Raw genomic sequence first — 6,002 nt, forward strand, 5'->3', positions numbered from 1 at the left:
CAATAACCATCATCAATTAGCTTTATGTAAAAACCTATATATGGAACACAGGTCTCTAGAACTGCTTCCTTCTCCCATTCCATCCAGAGAAGAACATCATCTCATTTTATGATTTTCACATAGAATTCATTGAATTTTTAGTTGAAAGAGATGGAGGTTTACTTAATTTTTTTTATAAAGAAAAAAAAATGGCCCAAAGAGATTGACTTGTTAAGGCCTTTGGCTTATTTGTATATAAAGGGATGAATTCTGTTCATTGTTTTCTTCATTGTACTGTGTTGTTTTATACTATAATGGCTCTCTAGCCATTCTCTGGCTTGAAGTAAAATGAGCAGGATCAAAGAGAAAAGTGGACTCAGATAGCATGTACTTGAGTCCTTCCATTCCTCATTCTTTCTCCCTTCACTGCCAGCTATTATAACATTCTTGATATTTATATTTTAAGAGTAGACCCTGCCTGAATCACTACATATCTGTTGTATTGTCCATAGAGTAAAATAAATGAGACTCTTCAATTTTTATTGTAGAGGAAAGGTTATAATAGATAATGACTAGAGAATCAAGTGTCCTTGCAGTACTTAAAAGACAAATGTGGAGCCAGGCTGTGGTGGCGCTTGCCTTTAATCCCAGCACTTGGGAGGCAGAGATAGGCAGATTTTTAAGTTCAAAGCCAGCCTGGTCTACAGAGTGAGTTCCAGGACAGCCAGGGCTACACAGAGAAACCCTGTCTCAAAAAAAAAGCAATAACAAAAACAGCAACAAAAACCAGAAAACAAAACATCTAGACATGAATTTGATGGTAGAATTTGGACTCTAAAATTAAGAAAAGACTGCTGAGAAAGTATGGAGATATACCAATATTCATGAGCTGAAATACTAAGTATTTTTACTGTGATAATTCTTTTAAGATTTTATTTTAATTGAGTGCATGTGGCCCAAAGAGAATATTGGAGCCAAATGTGTTTGGATCAACACAGGATACTTATAGATTTGTCTAGAATCATTGCAGAGGCAGCAGCAAATTACCATGCACAAGATGTGAAGAGCACAGACTAATTGTTGGTCTGGTGTTCTCCACTACCTCCCCCTAAAAGTAGAGAAACAAAGGTGCTGTATAAGACTCATGTTACTTGCATTGCATTAGCTTTTACGTACTACTTCTCCAGCCATATCCTATTTTCCCCTTTTCACATTCTCAACTTACGAATTCTAATGGACGTCCAGTGCTGGTTTTGGTTTTAAGAGTTTGTGTAATCTGAGTGGGAAATAATGAATACACAAATAAGAATTTATTTTACATGGTCCTAGAGTCCCAGTTCACAATACCACTAACATTTAGTATCATTTGATCCTATGATAGATTCCACATCCAAAATATCTTTGGTATGCTGTGTATAGATAAAATTAGCTGAGTATGCTATAGAAATATTGTATTGTTAATACAAACTAGACTTTCTTGTTTATTTTATATTACCTCAATAGGACTTGAGATAGATTAAAATAAAGACAGTTATGCATAAGCTAAAAGATAATAAGTCAAGTGGTGTACAGTTGCTTCCCTAGGAGTATTTAATGAAATGATGCCTGGCTGTAAACATTACATTAGAGCTTAGCCTTGACAACTAAAGCAATGAAAAATATAATGGACTATATGCTTATTAAAGAGATGTACATTTTAATCTTAAGTTTCTTTATGTATATGCTGCATTGTGTCTGTAAACTCTGTGGAATAAAGACTGTCTAGATCTATGGTTTATAGCACAATAAGATTTTTAGTTCAAAAAATTTTTAGTTTATCAAGTGGCTTTTTCAAGAAAATGACTTGGCAAAAACAACAATGCAAAAGTAGCTCTTTGTATAGAGTCCATCAGTTACAATGAATGAGCTCCTGAGAAGTCACAGGTGAAACTGTGATGTGGAGAGGTGGTAAGACTGGGAACAAATCAGAAGCTCTGGGTTCAAATGAGCCCCAGATAGACATGTGACCTTCCTTTGGACTCTGTGACCCTGGGTGCTGAACAGCCCCATTGACCTTTAGTTTCCTCACTTTAAGACTAATAACATTTACCAATGTGTCATCAGCTCAGTGTGAGTTTTCCAGACCTTAGGTTTTGTTGTTTAACCCTGACAATGTGTTTATTTAACACATTCAAGCTTGGTTTTCTCACTTGTAAAGAAACATTAACAATAGTATTAATACTGGACTAATTGTTAAAAATAGAGATAAGAACACTTAATTACTAAGTATAGCCATATTTATGATAATGTAATGTAAATATTTTCATTGAAAACTGTATTTGTTTGGCCTAAATGCACTGAATTAAATGTTGGTATATTTGTACCAGTAGTGGGTTGCAAAGTAAAAGAAAGTTCTTAAATATCTGCTTGGATTGTTGATATTTCTGGCAGTATTTAAGCTCTTATAAAATCACAGTCACGAGCCCTCAGTATTCCCTTGTGATGGTCAATGTTGCCAACTTTAGAGACTAAACTCTCTAGACTCAGTTAAGAGAAGGTCCCGTGGGCATGCCTGTGAGAGATTATCTTGATCATGTTAACCGAGGGGACCAGAGTGCCCCCTGTGAGTCCATTCCCTGGTTGGGATTCTGGACTAAGAAGAGAGAAAGGGACTAAGCAGTAGCATGCATTCATCACTCTCTGTTTCCTGATTATGGATGTGATGTGACAGTTGCTTAAAGCTCTGGCTGCCTTCTCTATGATAGACTGTTCCCTTAAACTATTGATTTTGTTAGAGATTTTATCACAGCAACAGGTAAAGAAATTAAGACACCAAACATTCTTCTCAAATTTAAATCATAGTAATTTGAGTACAAACATAAGATTCCCTTACATTCCCACAGAGATGATTGGGTAGATGATTCTAGGCAACTATTATGTTTAGGTACAGCCTTCTGTCATGGTAGGGAAGATAATTTGTTTTTCATACTTATTAATAATTGGAATATATCCTACACTGCTTTTTGATGCCAATATATCCTCTAAATTCACGAACCCAGTTTCTTTTGTTTGTTTATCCTCGAGAATATGGTGTTTCGTGTACTTGCTTTGCTGCTCAACACTGGCACTGTTTTCCTCACACTGCATCATTCTGCATCACTCCAGCAAGGTGCAAGGCCTCTAACCACTTCATACTCTGTTGTTATCTGTGTACTTTTACTTACTCAGAATTGAGTATTTCTTTGTAGTTTTGTGTGTTTTAGATTCATCTACTTCTCTTTGAAATTGTAGCAGTTCCTCTTTTGTTGTTAGGTACATATGTGTTAAATAAGGGTTATGTCTTTTTTTGAAAATTGATTTCTCTGCTATAATATGATGTCCCTGTTTATCCTTGAGCCTCTAAGCACAATGTGACAGTGCCTGGTACAACATAAGGGACATTCTCACAGTCACTTTACATGTCTATTCTGTTTTGTTTCCTTGGAGAATTTCCTCACTCGTTTGTGAAATGTTTTTGTAACTGCCCACATTTCTCAGACATTTCGTTTAGGTTTTTCACTCTGTCTTTTCTTTTCAGTTTTAGAAGTTTCTGTTATAATAGTTACACATTCTCAGTGATGTGTGCTTACCTAGGGAGTGATCAAAGACATTTGTTTTTAAAATTTTTTTTTTGTAGCTTTTCTGATTCCTTCTTTATAGAGGTTTTATCTCTGCCTATCTGCTCTTGGACAGAGCATTCTGTCTCCATTAGAATATTAACCAGAATTTAACAAATTCCCAGTGTGGTATTTGTAACATCTGTGCTATGTTACAGTGGATTTGATGCTTTTTTTGGTTCCTTAAACTGTGTTTGGGGTTTTGTTTTGTTTTTTAACTGATACCTGCTAATTTTTTGTTGTTTTCCTATGGTATAAATTATATGACAGACAAAAGTACTATATAATAAGTAGGCCTTTGTTAGTATAATGCTACGGTGTGGGGTAGAAGCACTCTCAGTTTATAATTTCTAGCCTTTAGGTGAGCCTGTGCCTGGCTGTGGTTTGTCTTCCTTGTTGCTTTGGGTCTTGTTCTAGCCCGCTGTTAAGTGAGACTAAATGATTAGCAGGGGCTGAGATTGGCATTGCTCTTCCCCAAGGTAGGGAAAATGCTGATAACACTCTTAAGTCAAGTGCTGCTAAATGTTTCTTTGAGGAAAAAATTGAGTTAAAAATCTTTCAAATGCTTTCTTTGCCCCCTCCCTGATGTCTGTATGAGGCAGTTTTTCTTGGATAGTTAGAGGACATGGTAAATCTCTCAGAAATGAAATAAAAGGTCCGGAGGTTCTTATATCAAAAAGGTATGGAGGTCCTTGGTCCCTCTAGAATTTTTAACCTTTAAAGGTGTCTTGTTTCTAGCCATTTATAGGTTACATCTTAGGTTTTCCCACCAGGGCATTGGTTCTTTACAGATTTCAGTTCTCATCATTTTCCTTCAGGAGGTTTGATTCTGTCTGCCGGTCCTTTTAATTTTAGGTATAATACTTTTGTCACAGGACTTGCTTCTCTTTTGGTGACTTCTGTTTGTCTGTTTGATACTGAATCTCACTTTGTAGACCAGACTGACCTTGAATTTATAAAAACCCACCTTCCTGTGCCTTCTGAGTGCTGGGCTTACAGGCTTTTACTCCCATGTCCTGAGATAGTGGTGACTTCTGCTTCTTATTTGCTGAACTAGAAACCAAAAATAGAGAAGCATGCTTTTGTTTACCTTGAGCATCGTTATAGCTTTTTCCTTGGTATTAATCATGCAAAATCTTGTCTATTTGGGAGTCACTTTCCATAGATTGTTGTATATTCTTTTGAGTATAGGTAACACTTTACTTCTGTCATATGTCTTGTAGGGGAAGCTTAATTCAGCTGCTTTGGCAAGGGACCTCGTCCAAAGACCTAGGTCTGTATGATCCAACAGGAATGCAGATACTCCCTTAGCACACACCTTTAGTCCCTAACAATGAAGGTAAGGTTAGTTTGTAAAAGGAAGCAGCCATATTTGAAAGTAGCATCTAATTGAGAGGCAAACAAAGTGACAAATCAGAGAAAGATTTGATAGAATTAGTCAGAGATAGGATATGAAGGTTTAGATAGAAAAAGCAACTCACATGAGAACAGCACTGGAAAGAGCAGAGGGGGCAAGGTGGGCAGGAGAGAGCTGGTGGTAGGATGGTGTGTGTGTATGGCAGTTTTACAGATATCAGTTGACAGGTGAAGACATAATGAGCCAGAGAAAGAGAAGAAGCCAGAAGATTAGAACAGATTGCCAAGGTCAGTATGAGGCCAAGCAGAAGCAGATAGAAGCCGAATTGAATCAGTCAGCTTGGAAGATTAGATTGTTCAGAGGCTAGAAGCTTTGAGGCCTAGGCCTAGGGATAGAAATGCTCTAAGTTCAGCCTAAGCCTTCTATTCACACAACTTGGGTACAAATCTCATCCCATCCCATTATGAGAGAAAATAAAAACAACATTTACAGTGTCTAATTTAGGCCTGTTTGATTACTAAAAATGATACGTTGTAGGCTCTTTGGATTCTGTTATGCTTCTCCAAAGAGACTTGTTTTGCAGAGCTGACAATTGACTACATTTAAACTTCTTCAGCCCCAATTTCTAAATCTTTTTAAGATGGGGTTATTGAAAGATTGGGGAGAGTAAAGAGTAAGTGTATTCATATATACTCCCTACATAAACTATTCTAGGGCTAGAGAGATGAGTCAGTGGTTAAGAGCACTGACTGCTCTTCCAAAGGTCCTGAGTTCAATTCCCAGCAACCACATGTTGGCTCACAATCATCTGTAAGAGTGCATGGTGTCCATTGTACTCTTCTAGTATGTCGGAAGACAGCTACAGTGTACTTATACATATAAGTAAATAATTTTTTTTAAAAAAAAAAACTATTCTGCCGGGCGGTGGTGGTGCACGCCTTTAATCCCACCATTTAGGAGGCAGAGGCAGGCGGATTTCTGAGTTCGAGGCCAGCCTGGTCTACAGAGTTAGTTCCAGGACAGCCAGGGCT

The 6,002-nt window shown here is 37.2% G+C and overlaps 1 protein-coding gene across 4 annotated transcripts in view; it reads left to right on the forward strand.

Annotated features, from left to right (window-relative positions):
* Zcchc7 (zinc finger CCHC-type containing 7) overlaps nt 1-6,002 on the forward strand; it is a 191,191-nt gene that overhangs the window by 66,944 nt on the left and 118,245 nt on the right. The window lies entirely within an intron of this gene.

Source organism: Mastomys coucha, unplaced genomic scaffold, assembly GCF_008632895.1.
Source record: "Mastomys coucha isolate ucsf_1 unplaced genomic scaffold, UCSF_Mcou_1 pScaffold18, whole genome shotgun sequence".
Taxonomy (NCBI): Eukaryota; Metazoa; Chordata; class Mammalia; order Rodentia; family Muridae; genus Mastomys; species Mastomys coucha.